This window comes from Malaclemys terrapin, chromosome 9 (assembly GCF_027887155.1).
Source record: "Malaclemys terrapin pileata isolate rMalTer1 chromosome 9, rMalTer1.hap1, whole genome shotgun sequence".
Lineage (NCBI taxonomy): Eukaryota > Metazoa > Chordata > Testudines > Emydidae > Malaclemys > Malaclemys terrapin.
Genome location: NC_071513.1, coordinates 24,444,607 through 24,461,552, shown reverse-complemented (window position 1 = coordinate 24,461,552; position 16,946 = coordinate 24,444,607). Strand labels below are relative to the sequence as shown.

At 45.7% G+C, this 16,946-nt stretch overlaps 1 long non-coding RNA gene across 1 annotated transcript in view; it reads left to right on the top strand.

Moving 5' to 3' along the window:
• The first annotated feature begins 649 nt into the window (after positions 1-649).
• The window catches only part of LOC128843501 (uncharacterized), a 52,181-nt gene continuing 35,884 nt past the window's right edge, over positions 650-16,946 (top strand). The window contains exon 1 of the long non-coding RNA XR_008446280.1: positions 650-757. This is a non-coding gene — a long non-coding RNA (uncharacterized LOC128843501). The remainder of the gene's footprint in view (positions 758-16,946) is intronic.

The window sequence follows — 16,946 nt, the reverse complement described above, 5'->3', positions numbered from 1 at the left end:
CAGTAATTTCTATCATGATAAAGGAGAAGACATCATTCCCCACTTCTAAAGATTCTGTAGCCAGACCTCTACAAAACATTTACAAGTGTTGGCTCCTCTGTGACCTGAAATAAATATATGAATGCCACTGGTCAGGGTGAGATAGAAGGGCCAAGATGTTCCGGACTGAGATCCTGGAGGCTAGATAGGGTAGGGCCAGGGTAGGTTAGTGGGCTTAATTAAAAAGAGGAATGAGGTGTGACATTGGGATGGGGGGGATTAGTTAGCCAAGAGGAAAGACAGTAAGATGGGGGATGGATGAGAATAGATAGGATGGAACGGTTTAGGTACAGATGGAATTTTGGGATATAATAGGCTGGAAGACAGACTAGATCGCTAAGAAGCCTTTTCCCACTCTGCTCCTAGGCTGGGATGGGATTGAATGGTATGGGGTCAGGCAGAGCTGGGATGAGATGAGATGGGATAGAGGCCTGACAGTGACTCATCGGTTCTCTTCTGACCCTTTGTAAGATTTCATCTAACGGCAATTTAAAAAAAAAAAAAAACTCTAAAGAAAACAACAGCTGGGGGTGGCTCAGACTTTGTACCAACATTACTCTTCATGGGTATTTTTCTGCAATTGAGATACGCTCAGGAGGAGAGTGCAAATATCTGTCAGTGAATGACCCTGCATGGCAGGTCTGTGTATGGGCGATCAACTTCAATGAATGCAAGTCCCTATAGGGGAAAACAAGCACCAGCAACATGTCAGTGATGGGTGAGTAATTCCATTTGCATCATATCCTTTCTATCTGCTCTTCCCATGCCTCTCTGCATTGAAGGGAGAGACCCAACCTTTGGGAGCAGTGACAAGCCGTCAGGGGTTGATTCATCTGAGTTATTTTTCCATAACTGTACGTGTAGGAGGACTTGGAGCGATGGAAGCTCCCAAAAGAAGCAGATAAACTCTTTGCTGCCTTATTACACTGATGTTTCATTTCAGCTGGTATTCTCAGAGGAAGTCCGGAATGTGTTGGAATTATATGAGGGAAGTCCCATTCATCAGCATTCCAGCAAGCACTTTGTTTCAGCTTCCATAATTCTACCCTGCCTTCAGAGCTCTGTGGGAGGCTGAAATAAGAAAGCAAAAAGTGACCCAGAATGTGCAGGGTGGATTGTATGGGTTGTGGAGGGAGAAAATGGAGACACTAGAGATTTGGGGGAGGTGGGGGGGAAGGGAACACTGGAGGTGGTGTGGTCTCATCTATATGTGCACATTAAATTGGGAGAAGTTACTTGCCATTTGGGGGCATATTCCAAATCCATTGAAGTAAATGGAAAGACTCCTATTCATTTCAGCAGGTTTTGAATCGGGTCCTTAATGTTTATGTTGTTGCTATTATTTGCAGGCCATAAAAATGTTCTGAATGTGGTTTGTAGGTGCATGTGTAACAAATAACGATACAATTATATGTACACCATTGAATCAATGTCTGCCTGTCTGGTGTCTATCTATACATCCCCAGCTGAAACAAAACACAGTCCCACCCTCACATATCACCCTCCCAGGAAAAAAAACAGGACTAGATGTAGGCTTTGCAGTGGTGCTCTGAAATTCAACAAACGTGGGCTCTGTCAGATCCAGTATTACAATATGTTTGGTGCTCAAGTGACCTGAGGGAACCTGAAACTGTTCAAATTATTTTTGAGGGTGGTGTGAGTCCCTCAAGGACTGGAAAATGCCTGGGGAAATGATGTGTGAATGTAAAAGTTGACATCAAAAAGGGAGAGATGGGCAGTGTCTATGTCTTGATGCTGGCTGGTTTAATTTTGTGGGGTAGCCCACACATATAGGGCAGCGTACACTGTTCTGTTGTTGTAGAGTTGCTCACGAGTAATGAGTTGTTCACACTCAGTGGTGCGGCTGCTCGTGTGCATTGGGCTGTACGTACTGTTTAGTCAGTGCAGGGTGGCCCATGTGTGCTCAGCTGAGAAAAAAAGAGCACTCAAGAACTTGATTTGAAAAACAAAACAAAAAGATAAATATTTACCAGGACTTCACAGACAGACAGGAAAAAAAAATGATGATACACACAGAGAGCAGGTCAAATGTTGTGCCCATCAGCTTCGACGGAGTCTTTTCATGTTACTGTTTGTTAATTAATGTTTCATAAAGACAACAGATTTTTTAATAGAAAATTATGAAAAGCCTGAATTTCAATTCCCTTATGCTGATCTGGGCCCCAGATGGGTCTCTTCCAAGATCTCTTTGGGGACTCTGACATACCTAGTTTTCCTAACCATGCTTATCCTTATATTAATGGTTGATGGGGGAGCATGCAAGGAAGGGACCTTCTCTCCCCCATCCCAGCTTTGGGGCCATATCCAACCCCTGTGTCGCTCAATCAACATCAATGGACTTGACACCATTGAACTACAGCCTTTGTGTCACGGAATGTTTCGCTGGCAGGGTCTCTGGCCTATCCGATGCTTCGTGTACACCAGTCCAGCCACCGATTGAAATGTGCAGACTGTGTTTCTTCCCAAGGAAATTGGTGCTTCCTCATTAAGAAAAAAAATGATTAATTACTGACAAAGAAAAACTATAGGAAAAAGGCAGATAAAAATCAAAGGGTTAGCAAGGAAAAGGAAATTGTTCTCAAACACAGAGTATCTTTGGCAGGGATCTGACCCAAGCCCCTCAGCTTGAGGACTCCCTTTCTGTCTCTGTTTAGTGAAAGTCCCATGGGCTGTAGGCCTCAGATGGCCATTTGACATAAAATACCATTGCTAGATCATCATCACTGGGGAACGGTGGGGAATGTCAGGGGTGGAGGGTGGGGAGAGAAAAAGAAAGGTCCAACATCTGCCCATTCACAACACCAAATGCCTCCAGTTGCACCCACCCTATGACAGTGCACGTCATCCCTGACCTGCAGCGCTGCTTGCTATTCCACTTCTCCCTCCCACCTTTATCCTGATGCACCTCAGTCCTCCAGTCTTGTCACTTTTACTGATGCTCAGTCCTGACCTGCCGCACACCTCAGTTCTTCCAGTCCTGGGCCTCCACACACAGCTCTGGTGAGTTTTGCACGAATTCTCCTACCCACATGACACAAAGTCTAGGTGAGATCTAGCTGACCACAAATTGTCAACTACAGAAGGAATTTACAAGGTAATCTTCATATGCTTTTTTAAAAAATAATTGCTTTATGCACTGTTATTGAACATAACACTGTTCCTATAATCTAGAAAATGAAATCATTGCTAATATCAATCTATCCCTACCTGCTACACACCCAGCCATTGTTGGCTGGTTGACTTCTTGCTGCTGTCACAGCAGAAATGAGTCTTGGAGTGGGATTTGGAGGATTGGTGGGGAGTGGCATTATGGACTAATTGAGGGAGGCAGTTTCCTGCACAAGGGACAGCATGGAAGAAAGTATAGAAAGAGATTTGTGGTAGAAACTTGTTTGTCCTTCATCAAATATGCCTACTGGTTTGTTTTTATAGGGCATACAGGGCTGCACACAACGCTTTGTTTTTGTAGGGTTGCCCATAAGAGCTGTACTACATGTTAGTGGTGGGCTGTGAGCCCTAACTTTAAAGAAAAGGCAGCCCGAAGAGATTTCTCAGAGGCACAGCTGGCACTTGGGGACTAATTCCAGATGCCTTTTAGTGGGAGTTAAGTGCTTAACTGTTCCTTGTGCCTTGGAGAAATTTCCCTCAGCAGCATTTGTTTAGGGTAAGTACCACATCTGCAGAATTACATGGGTTTTGTGACTAGATGTAAAAAACCATAAGTAAAATATGCCAGCCAACCTTGACAGCCTCCCTTTGTTACAACGTCAAGTGAGCTTTGCCAGCTTTTATTGCTAGGGGATTGCAGTCTCTTTGTCAGATAACATGATATCATTGGCGTTAGACTCTGCCACAAGTACAAGCATAGTCCTAATTATATTTTATTGCACTGGTCCTGGCAAATACCTTAGGGGACCAGAGCCAGAAAAGGAAGTCCCATGCCCTAGCACAAGGCTCAGCACTCAGAGGAAACACTATGTATTTGTAAATAAAGTCATTTCAGATCAAAACCTGCTAATCGTCAGAAAGAGACAGAGGTGGGTGCTGGCCAGGTGTGTTCCATTAGGCTCTACTGCAGCTCTAGGACACTGGAGCTGTTAATCCCAGCTTTATAGGGTTGAGCTCACAACACCAAGGTGACAGACCCCAAGACATAAAATGGAATTTCTAACTCCTGTTGCACATTTTTTCCACAGCTTTTGTGCATTTTCCCATCTCTTATTTTTCTATTTTTCCTCCCTTTTGCTAGCTAGGCACAGAATATGGGGAACAGATGTTGGGGGAGGGGGTCCTGAGTGCAGATGAGATTAGTCATGGAAACGCAGAGCAGACGGCATCTGCATTTGCACGTCAAGCTGAACTAAGTGTGCATTTTTACACTTCCCAAATGAGGGTGGGAGGTGGAGAAATGGCTTCATTTTTAAAATTCATGTATGCGTTTATTTCTGATTGTGATCATTTTTGCCCCTCATTTGCCAGTGTGTCAACCTGAAGCCACTGCAGAAAATGCCACATCAGACCTTCATGGTGAATGAAGCCCCATTCCCATGGGCTTTTTTCTGTCCCAACACAAAGTTCTTTCATTTCTTTTCTGAGGGAGGCTGAATGAGCTCCCATCCCTCTCTCACAGCAAGGTGAGTTAGGTTCAAGGATGAAAGGCGGTGCTTTCTGTGAAGAGGAAGGATGGTCTTGTGGTGAAGATACTGAGATGGGACTTGGGAGATTTTGGTTCAATTTCTGCTTTTGCCACAGATTTCTTGATCAACCTTGGGCAATTCACTTTACCCCCTAGTTCCCCATCTGTCAAATGGGGATGATAATTAAGGCTAAGATTTTGTCACGGTTATTTTTAATAAAAGTCACAGACAGGTCACCAGCTATAAACAAAAATTCATAGAGCCCGTGACCTGTCCGCGACTTTTATTGAAAATAACTGTACAAGCTGCGGGGCAGGGGCACATGGTGGGCTTCAGCCCTCACTGCAAGCCATGGGGCAGGAGCACATGGCCCCAGTTGCAGCCCCTGGCGGAAGCCACGGGGCAGGGGCGCACGGACGCAGTCGCAGCCCCCACCGTGAGTCAGGGGCATACAGTGCAGGCTGTAAACCCAGCTGCAGGACAGCGGAGCAGAACCTTGGCTCCAGCCCCAGCTGAAGAAGTCACAGAGGTACAGTAAAGTCACCGAATCCATGACTGCTGTGACCTCCATGACTAAATCATAGCCTTAATGAGAATCTCTTTTGTTCAACTTCTCTTGTATACTCGTCAGAGCAGACACTGTCTTTTACTCTGGGTCTGTACAGTGCCTAACAGAATGAGGCCTCCATCTCTGTTGGGGCATTATAATAATATTAGCAATAGGGGAAGATCAAATATTTTCCATCAAAACTCTTTTTCAATAGAAGAGTGGGTTATTGACAAAGTGAAATTTTTCACAAAAAGTATTTGCTTTCTGTGGGAATTTTCAATTTTTTGTCAAAACGTTGAATGCCTGAAAACTGAAATTGTTTGTGTGTCTCAGGATTGATTCAGTGCCATGTTCTTGAAAGGATAGTGGCCCAAGGAGACTTTAGGTAGGAAGGAACAGGACCCAGGAAGGGGTTAATGCAAATGGCAGGGTCTTAATTAGAACAGCATTGCTACACCTAGGAAAGGGGTGTGTCTGGTCTTAATTAGGGCTGCCTTGATATACCTGGGAAAGGGTTGTGTCAACAGTAGGAAGCCCTCAGAGTAGATGGCCAGGCCAGGCCAGGCCAGAAGCAGGGAGGCTTGGATGGGAGGCCAGGGTTCCTGGCTCAGTAGGAAACCTGAGAGAAGCCAGGTGGGTTGCAAAACTTGAGAGAAGTAGGCTGGGAAGTTATCAAAGTCTGGAGGAAGGCATGGAACCAGGCCCAAAAGAGGGTCAGCAAGAAACAGAGATTTTTGCGTGGGGAGCCCAAAACAGGGCCCCATAACTAGGGATTGAGGGATTGTGATGGGAATTTAGTGGGGAGCCAGCCAGAGTGGGAAATATCTGAGCTGGTAGTGACTGAATGGCTTAGCAGTGGGGACACCAGGGGAAGTCCTGAGGGCCTGAAGTGTGCCTGATGGTGCTGATTTATCTTTTATAAATGTAGGAATGTGGTACCCCAAAACAGGGAGTATGTGCCTGGCCAGGAGGCTAAAGTGCCAGAAGAAAGTGACCACCAACATCAACAGGAAGGTGCTAGAGAGGCAGAAACCCCACTTAGTCATGCATGGGCACCAGGGTGCTCAATAATTGATGGATTGCCCTATTACACTGGGGAAAAACCAAAGTATTTTGATTTGGCTATGCTGCTGAAATGCCTCATGGGAGTTGTAGTTTGGCTGTCTTGTGTCCCCATTCTACACTATGGGCTAGTCTTGCTAGCAGGACTACGTCTCTCATAATGCACTGTGGCCAGGAACTCCCATGGTGCACCCCCTCACCTCTGCATAAGGGGAGATTATTGTGCACCAATGGAAAACATAGTCTGACCAAGGAGCCCAGCCTATAGAGGACAATGGGACCATGAGCCACCCCCTTTTCTCCCCAGCATCAGCATGGTCTGCCCTTAAGAGCAGTAGGGGTGGTAGCAAGGGTCCCCGGTCTCCCCAGAGAGATGGGGTCAGATGTAGAAGTAAGTACAGAGGCCTTTTTGTGGCTGGTGTGAGTGGGCTGTACACCTGCACTCTTCTCCTGCCACACACAGACCTCCACTGGGGTAGTATTGATGGGACCCCCAAAGCAGTGGGTGTTGGCGTTAACAGCCCATTGAGATGCATGGGGCAGTTCACATCTCTCAGAGGTATTGTTTCAGGCTGTCTGCAGATTTATTTAACTTCATTACAAGAACTGGAGTGCCTGAAGCCCTAGGAGGGGTTGTCACTGCACAGGACGCCTGGTCGTATCCCCTCAGATGGGCATCTCTGTGCAGCAGTGGAGGGGTTAAAGGCCCAGGCTGGCTTGCTGTAAAGAGTCCGAGCCCCATGACAGCAGCACCCATGGAACGAATGAGATTTTTCATTCTGTGAGAAGGGCCATCTGTCACCCTGAACTCCAGCCTGGCTATTTAGTTGTGACTTCCCCAAATAACCACCATTAATTAATGACATGGGAGTCTTTCCTGTCGAGGATCACAACAACAAGGACTGAGGAAAGCTTGGGGTGAGGAGGGGGAACCAAGTAAGAGAGAGAAAATGGGTCATTTTTCAAAGTGATGAATGGGAGGAAGGGAAAGTGGAAGGGCGAACAAGGGAAAGAGAAGGGAATTGATTTCCAGATAAAGTTTTCAGGACACTTAAATAAACATCTCAGCCAGAGAGGCAACGAGAGGGGGAGGGGAGTGGGACATGTGTGATCTGGGCAGCACTGAAAGCATTTCAACAGGACACGTAAAACGAATAGCATTTTTTAAAACACACTGGTTCTGGGGTTTTTCTCTGCAATCCCCAATTTCCCCTCATTTTAATCCCCTTCATGTTTCTATGTTGGATCCATAGTTCTGGCCAGCGTGAGGGGTAGACATGTGGCCTGATTTGTATTTACATTAAAGGCCACTTTACACCCCTCTGGCAGTGTAAAGGGGCCTTGAAGTGGGTGGTAGCTACATTCACATTCACCTTAAATCCCCTTTATGCTACCAGTGCAGTGTAAAAGGGGCCTTAGCGTAAACGAAAACCAGGCCCTTGTGTCCGCTAGACTCAGTGCCATTCCCGAGATGGCCCATGAGGGTCAATAGAGACATGTCCCCTGCCTGGGGGGTTGAGCGTCCTCCTCAGAATCCACCGCAAAAACTGGATTTCTGCATATCTCCCCTCCCCCTAGTCCTCCATGTTACAGAGAAGACCCTTCTGTTCTCCAACCTCAGTTCCCCAGGGACCATTATTCCCTGGAAGAAGAAGGAAGGAAACAGAATAAGCCCATCCTGTCACACATTTTTTTTTCTGTTGCTGCTTTTTCTTTGCTTTCTCCTCTTTTAAGAACAAAAGAGCAAAGGTGGAGAAGAAAAATTGCCATGCTGTTAAAAAGGAAATGAAAGCCCATCAATGAATTAATACAACATTAAATGTTAATTATTAGGAGATTGTAAACATTTATGGGAACAGCTTAAAGCCAGGTTCTGCTCCATTAAATTGCTGAGGTGGCTTGTACTTTATGCCTATCTTGAGAGAGTAAGAAAGAGAGAGGGAGTTTGTTCAAGGAGGGCTTTCCTTCCTCAGGTTGAATATCCTTCTCACCTTCAGTGTGGCTGCAGAAATTCTCATTCTTCCTGGGTGCTTCCGATCCTTCTCTTGGACCTTCTTCCAGCTTCATCCCTGCCAATTTGAAGGTCTGTTCCTCACCTAAGGAAGGATAGACCCTCAAAATGAGTGACGGCTGCCTCCATCCCACATATAAACCTTGTACTACCTCTAAAATGACTCAGTGCGCAGCTGGGGACTTTAGACAAAGTTATTTGGACTGCAGAAATGAATCCCTTCTCATTTCAGGGTCCCTGCTCTGCTATTTTCTTTATTAATGAGAATATTTTGCCCTTCCCTAGCACCTTTCATCAATCTCTCTCTCTCTCTCAGCGAAGGCTCTCAAAGCACTAAACATATATTAATTAATCCTCATAACCCACCCCCCTTTCCTACAAGAAAGTTACATTCCATTATTCCCACCTTCACAGAGAGGTGAAGTAATTTGTTCAGTATTACCCAGTGAGCCACTGGAATTACTGGGAACAGAACCCAGAAGTCCTGCCACCAAGTCCTTTGCTCTGATATCTAGACAACAAACTGTCCCTTTTCTTGTCTCCCACATTTTGGGACTTTGTCCCTTAGCATGTATCAGAGGGGTAGCCGTGTTAGTCTGGATCTGTAAAAAGCAACAGAGAGTCCTGTGGCACCTTTAAGACTAACAGGTGTATTGGAACATAAGCTTTCGTGGGTGAATGCCCACTTTGTCGGATGCATGTCCCTTAGCATGTTTCACACATTGAGCAGGTCTACCCTACAGAATTACTTTGGTATAACTTCATCACTCGGGGGTGTGAAAAATCCATACCACTGAGCGACATCGTTATACTGACCCAAGTGCTTCTTCTGCTGACTTAGCTACCACCTCTCGTGGAGGTGGATTAACTCCGCCGATGGGAAAGCTCTCTCCATCAGCATAGAGCGTCTTCATTAAAGCACGACAATGGCGCAGCTTCACCAATGCAGCGTTTTAAGTGCAGACCTGCCCAGAGGCTGCAGCAATCCAAGGGCATGTTGTGAAATCATAATAAGTTGTCTCCTACTGAGACTCCTTTGCTGATGAAGAACCAGGGACCACACTCGTGGTGCATTGTAGTAGTTCCGGGGTGGGGCTCGTCCCTTCCTGGGGCACCTGAAAGTCAGGCCGCCCCGCTACAAAGCGAATAACAGTTAGGGCCCCGACCTTTGGGTAGGGGCTAAGCACACAATTGGCAGTTCAGGGCTCAGGCCCCTATGCAGGGACTGAGCACACAATTAGCAGTTTAGGGCTCAGGCCCTTATGCAGGGACTGAGCACACAATTAACAGCTCCGGCCCTGGGTCAGGGCGGGGCAGCACACCAATAGTCAGTCAGTGGCCCAGGCCTTGTAGCAGGGGCTGGGTCAGTTTGGGTTAGCCCAGGCCCTAGGTCAGGGCGGGGCAGCAAACCAATAGTCAGTCAGGGGCCCAGGCCCCTTGGACAAGGAGGAGGAGAGACTGCCACCTGGCGCGGGGTGGCAGGGGGGAACACAGGCCCACCCACTCCACTGTGTTCCAGCCCGGGGCCCTATCCGCAGCAGTCCGTCTGCCGCGCAGTCAGCGGGGATCCTGACCGCAACACACTGACATGGGTTCGGGGTCTGCTATCCCCGGGCCACTTCCCATCTCCTCCTCCATGGGTACCTGCTCCTCCTGAGTTCCGTCTGCTGGGTCGCAGATCATGGGCTCCTCCGGGCCCCGAGCACCAGGTAGGTCTGTCGCTCCCTCTGGGCCCTCGGCGGGGGGAAGCTCAGGCCGCTTCTCGGGGTACCGGGCTCTCGGCAGGCTCGGCCAGTCCTCCTCAGGATACCGGGCTCTCGGCAGGCTCGGCCAGTCCTCCTCAGGATACCGGGCTCTCGGCAGGCTCAGGTCCACAGGAGCTCGGGCACCAGCGTCTGTCCTCTGCCGCTGCCGGCCAGCTACTGAGCGCTGTGGCCTGGCCTTTATACTTCCTGTCCCGCCCCTTGACTTCCGGGGGGCGGGGACAGGCCGCGGTGGCTCCGCCCACTCTGGCGGCTGTTCTGGCTCGTCCCTTCCTGGGGCGCCTGGAAGCCAGGCCGCCCCGCTACATGCATCTAGTACATTGTCTTTTACATGTGTTCTAGAATCATAACAGCTAAAGGGAGACTGGCCAGCGCTGCAGAGAAAGATTGTGACATTAAGGCCTGGAATGCTGAGCCACAACCATCCTAGCAGAGAGGGTTCTGCTTCAGGGTATCACAAAGACAATGTGCAAGCTGAACCATCGTTTAGGAGAGAACAGGCTGGTCCCTGCAGTGTGCCTGGCTTGCTTCTCCTTACCAGTCACTGCTAGCTTTGGAGCAATGTGCATCTCTAGGGATGCATGGATAGCCTAGTGATTAGGGTGCTAGCCAAAGATCCAGGTTCAATTCCTTGCTCTGTCACAGAGTTCCTGGGTGACCTTAGGCAAATCACTTAGTGCCTCAGTTCCCCATCTGTAAAATAGGGGTGAAAGTGCTTTCGTACCTCCCAGGGATGTTGTGAGGATAAATATATTAAATATTGTGGGGAGTTCATATACTGGGGTGATGGCGGCATGAGACAGATCTATATGTTGGATCCTTGGGTGACAACTGCCTCTTCCTGCTGCCCCACAAGACAGTCAGTCCTTCAGCTCTTTCTGCCACTGCATGCTTCCCACTACCCCAGTTTGGAAGCCAAGCAGGATTTCAAATGACTTTGTAATCAGTCGGTATTGCCACAGACTCCCTAGTTTGTCAGACAATTCAATACAGCTGTGACACATAAATTGGCAGAGGCTGCCATATTATTTATGATGAATGTGCTGGATGGTACATGTGGCCAGGGCAGGAGGGATATGGGAGCAAGTTAATCCTTTTAGCACCTTCCTGAGGAACAAGATGGTTTTAAATGTACAACAGTCAGATTGTTATATCTCTGTGGGATTGGCCTTGCATGGCAGACATCTCATCATTAAGACCCTTTGGATCAATCGAGTCATCACTGATCCCAACATCAACTCACAGAAATTAATCCACGTCTCAAGAGAAGGTCACTGGGCCTGACTCAGCACCCTGCTCTCATTGCTCTCATTGCAACAGTGCAAAGTGAGTGTTAAGCGTTAGAGCGCTTACCAGCTCATTTTACATCCCAGGGTGTATTGATGAAATAGGGTGCCAGCCAATGCAGAATCAGGCCTGATGTATTTTTCTTTTCTTTTACAACAGTAAGAGGGAGGTGGGCTTGATTTTAATAAGATCAGATTCCGTTAGTTCTAACAGCTGGAGAGTGAATCGACAGAAAGCCCTCGCTCAGCTTCACCATGATAAACATGTCAGGATATGACAATCATTCCTTTCATAGTGAGTGAAGAGAGGCTATGATTGGAAATGTCATGCTTTGGGTGTATGAGCAATAATAATGCCACAGTTAATCATCCAAAGGAAACCCTCTGATCCTTTGTATTTATTTGTATTATTTAGGATCTATTTGAAGGCAGACAAGCTGAAAGCATATGTTTATATGCGCCAAACATGTTTAGAGTATTTCCTGAACATCTAAATTACTTTTTCATATGTTCCCATCTCTTGTTATTTCCTATTGGGGGTTAATTAGCTCACAAAGAACTTTACACTGAGCAAATACTGTAGAACATTATACAGTTATAACAGTATAGCAGCAACTTCTCCAGCATCATTCAGAGGTGCTTTATATACATTAATTAAGCCTTACAACTCAGAGCTCCCTGTAAACACCTACAAAGCTACCTCATTATCCTCCTTCAAAACCCACCTTAAAACTCTTACTTTCTGTGATGCCTACAAAAACATCTTGACAGCGATTAGTCTGCTGGAGCGCTACCTGCCACGTTGACCAGTACTGTTTCATTGTTTCTTTGTACTCTCCCATCTATCTGTCTTGATCCATTTGTTGTCTCCCATCCTAGACCAGGGGTCGGCAACGTTTGGCACACGGCTCGCCAGGGTAAGCACCCTAGCGGGCCGGGCCAGTTTATTTACCTGCTGACGCATCAGGTTCGTCCGATCGCGGCCCCCACTGGCCGCGGTTCACGTCCCGGGCCAATGGGGGCGGCAGGAAGCCGTGGCCAGCACATCCCTCGCCCACGCCGCTTCCCGCCACCCTCATTGGCCCGGTATGGAGAACCATGGCCAGTGGGGGCCGCGATCGGACGAACCTGCCGCGTCAGCAGGTAAATAAACTGGCCCGGCCCGCCAGGGTGCTTACCCTGGCGAGCCACGTGCCAAACATTGCCGACCTCTGTCCTAGACTATAAACTCCTTGGGTTAGGGGATGTCTTTTGGTCAGTGTTTGTACAGCAGCTAGTCCCAGGGTCTGTGGCTAGAGCCCTAGGTACCCCAGAAATACAAATTAGATAGCTACAGATATATGTGGCTAGAGACTTTCAAAAAGGTCTTCCGTTTCAAAAGAAAATGGACAGGACATTCTGAGGAATATTTTGGCCACCTTTTTCCCAGCTGTTCTCACAACACACCTGTCCAGGTGGTGAATTATTATCTCCATTTTACAAACAAGCAAGCTGAGGCGCAGAGACAGACTTTTCCCAGGTCTCAAAGCGAGTGAATGGCAAAGCTGGGAAGAGAATGCAGGAGTTCTAACCCTCAGTCCCCTGCTGACAACACTCCCGCCTGATAGCAATGGAGCTTAGAGACACGGAAGTGAATTCCATAAGAGCTGAAAGGATGGATATGTGACATTGCCCATTAGAAACCTTTGAAAAGTCCCTGGAAATTTCAGCATATTTTATAATTGGTCGCAGCATATAAGATAACCAGTCAAACCAATATATGCCGGTCAGACATACACACAGGGCTTTATGACTGTTCCGTCCCTTGAAAATAAGGCAGTTATTTTAGATGCATAGAGCCTGGCACCTGAAGCACAGTACACAGATTATAAATGCTTTGGGGCAGGGACTGTCTCTTTGTTCTGTGTTTGTACAGCACTTAGGAAGATGGGGTCCTAATCATATCTGGGGCTCCTAGCTGCTACCACAATAGAAATCAAAACAATGATAATAAAGCTAGTTGGCCTATGCTTTTCTTTAACTACCATTGCCCTCGTAGTTGATTTCTCCTACATGTTTCTCTCCCTTTCTTCATTACTCCCCTCAGCATGGAATGTCCACTCTGTTCTGGTTTCCCACACCCAAGTCCAGCCTGAAACCTCACCTCTTCCACAATGCCAACAACAAATTATTTATGATGAGTGAAATTCAACCCTGTGCAAAGGGGCCAGCATTAGGACCCTGTGCTACTCAGGGTATGTCTACACTGCAATTAAACACCCACAGCTGGCCAGAGCCAGCTAGCTCGAGCTAAGGGTCTGTTCAGTTGTGGTGTACAAGCTAGCCTGAATGTCTACACCCCATTAAACAGCCTCTTAGTCCAAACCAGCTGGCATGATCCAGCCACAGGTGTTTAACTGGAGTGTAGACATACCCTTTGGCCCCAGTTGGTGCTGGCCTTCTCTGTAGGGGTCATTTTCAGCCACAGTGAATAATCCAAATGTTCATAGATCACGGAGCTCTCTTTTCTCAGATTAGGCAATAATTATAATAATAATTAATGAAAGCCTAACTGAGCTACCATGATATGTGCACATCAGGACTGAATGAAAAATGACAATTATTTTTCAAAGGAAAATTTCACCACCATTTCCCACAAAATATTTTTTTCAACAAAAACTACATTTAGTAAAAAAATTTCATTTTTGGAAACCCTTTTTACCAACATTTTTTTGAAAAAAAATTCAGTTTATGATTTTTCATTAAAAAAAAAAACAGAAAAATGTTCATTTTCTTTTACATTACTTTTTGACAATAGAATTTTGACCAGCACATGCCTTGGCCGTGTAAGTGTCTGATCAGAAGATTGCTATCCCCTCTTCACTCTTTGCAGGATGGCCAACAGCATGTACTCAGAAATCATGACTCAGGACCCCAAAATCAAGACATCAGCTTAAGAATCATGAGATTCTTTTTTAAAAGTTTCTCTTTATTTACCTTCTGGTTTCTGAGCCTTTACTGTTCACTCAGATCAGCTTTTTAAGATTTTCTTTATAACCATGAGGTTTAGAAACTTATCGTTTCTAAAAAAAACCCCAACCCTGAAATTCTCCCATCTTCACAACTCCAACAGTTGCTGCATTAAGTAATACAGTAAATATTGTGATTCTCATGATAAAAATCAAGAGAGCTAGCAACACTGAGATTGTCCCGTCCCCCCACTGATTGCTGCTTCTATAATGTAGATTATAAACTTTGGGGGCAGAGACTGTCTTTTATTTCTGTTTTGAAACACCTATAATACCTTTGGGTGCTATTATGTAAGTGCCCAAATTCTGGGTACCATTCATATTAAATAGTAACTTATTCCATAAGCAGTCCCAGAATAAGGTGCTAATCAACATAAAGGGGGGCAGAATCTGGTGCTGAACAGATACATTAATCATAATAATGGGGGAGCATGGTAGTTGATCTGTGTTCTGATGAAAGTTGATCCATCTATTAATTCAAAACAGTTTATTTGAAAAATTTTGCCCGCCTTTTCTGTTTGTGGGCGCACTGCAAACAGATCACAGTTTTGATTAAATTGTCAGATGAATAGTTATCATGAGCATATCTGAGTCTGCAGATTGTTTGCAACCTGTTTGTCATGAATATTCAATATTCAGAACACTATTTCAAGTTACTGACTCGTCACCTGAGTCACAAGGTCTTGTTTCTGTACTTTGACTGTAACCTTTATAAATTACTTCTGTTTCCACCTGAAAAACAAGGTTTTCTTCACCACAAAGGGCTTTAAGGCCTGGTCTATAACTAAAATGTAGGTCGACCTAGGTACATCACTCGAGGTGTGAAAAATTCACATCTGAGAGATGTAGTTAAGATGACCTAAATATCTGAGTAAATACAGCTGGGTCAACAGAAGAATCATTCCAGCAGCCTAGCAACCACCTCTTGGCGGGACGGATCAACTAGGGTGATAGAAAAGCCCCTTCCATCGCTGTAAACAGCCTCTACACTATGGCACTACAGCAGCACAGCTGCACTGCCATAGCAGTTGAATTGGTAACTGGTTAAAAGATAGGAAACAAAGGGTAGGAATGAATGGTCAGTTTTCAGAATGGAGAGAGGTAAACAGTGGTGTCCCCCAGGGACCTGTACATGGCCCATTCCTGTTTAACATATTCATAAATGATCCAGAAAAAAGGATAAACAGTGAGGCGGTAAAATTTGCAGATGATACAAAACTACTCAAGATAGTTAAGACCCAGGCAGACTAAGCTACAAAAGGATCTCTCAGAACTGGGTGACTGGGCAGCAAAATGGCAGATGAAATTCAATGTTGATAAATACAAAGTAATGCACAATGGAAAACATAATCCCAACTATACATATAAAATGATGGGGTCTAAATTAGCTGTTATCATGCAAGAAAAAGATCTTGAAGTCATTGCGGATTGTTCTCTGAAAACATACACTCAATGTGCAGCAGCAGTCAAAAAAGCTAACAGACGGTTGGGAATCATTAAGAAAGGGACAGATAATATTGCCTCTATATAAATCCATGGTACGCCCACATTTTGAATACTGTGTGCAGATGTGGTTGCCCGATCTCAAAAAGATATATTGGAATTGGAAAAGGTTCAGAAAAGGGCAACAAAAATTATTAGGGGTATAGAACGGCTGCCATATGAGGAGAGATTAATAAGACTGGGACTTTTCAGCTTGGAAAAGAGGCAACTAAGGGGGTATATGAGAGAGGTCTATAAAATCATGACTGGTGTGGAGAAAATAAATAAGGAAGTGTTATTTACTCCTTCTTGTAACACAAGAACTAGGGGTCACCAAATGAAATTAATAGGCAGCAGATTTAAGAGAAACAAAAGGAAGTATTTTTTCATACAACGCACAGTCAACATGTGGAACTCCTTGCTGGAGGATGTTGTGAAAACCAAGACTATAACAGGGTTCAAAAAAGAACTAGATAAATTCATGGAGGATAGGTCCATCAATGGCAATTAGCCAGGATGGTCAGCGATAGTGTTCCTAGCCTCTGTTTGTCAGAAGATGGGAATGGGCGACAGGGGATGGATCACTTGATGATTACCTGTTCTGTTCATTCCCTCTGGGGCACCTGGCATTAGCTACTGTTGGAATACAGGATACTGGGCTAGATGGACCTTTCATCTGACCCAGAATGGCTGTTTTATAACAAGCCCTAAGTGGTGCATAGTCTTCTGCTGGGCCTCTGCACAGGAGTGAATTTCACCCACATTGGATAAACTTGCTTTGATGTCATCAAGCGTCTCTGTTTGATTTTAGGTTGCATCTTTCATAGTTTTGATGTGAATTAGAAGAGTGGAGCGATTGCATCCTAGACAAACTGTGAATGGCATAGGCACAAGAAACCCTCAAGCCCTGTGTAAAATTTATTATAAAGCACTGAAATGTGACATAAGAAACGTAACTAATGAAATGACAAACTAAAGCAGCCTTCCTTGCAGAATTATACCTGGGATCCTGGTCCATAACTAGTGCTACTGCAGAACAGATAATAACAATACTCATTATCAGAGGTGAATAATTGTTTTCATTGGT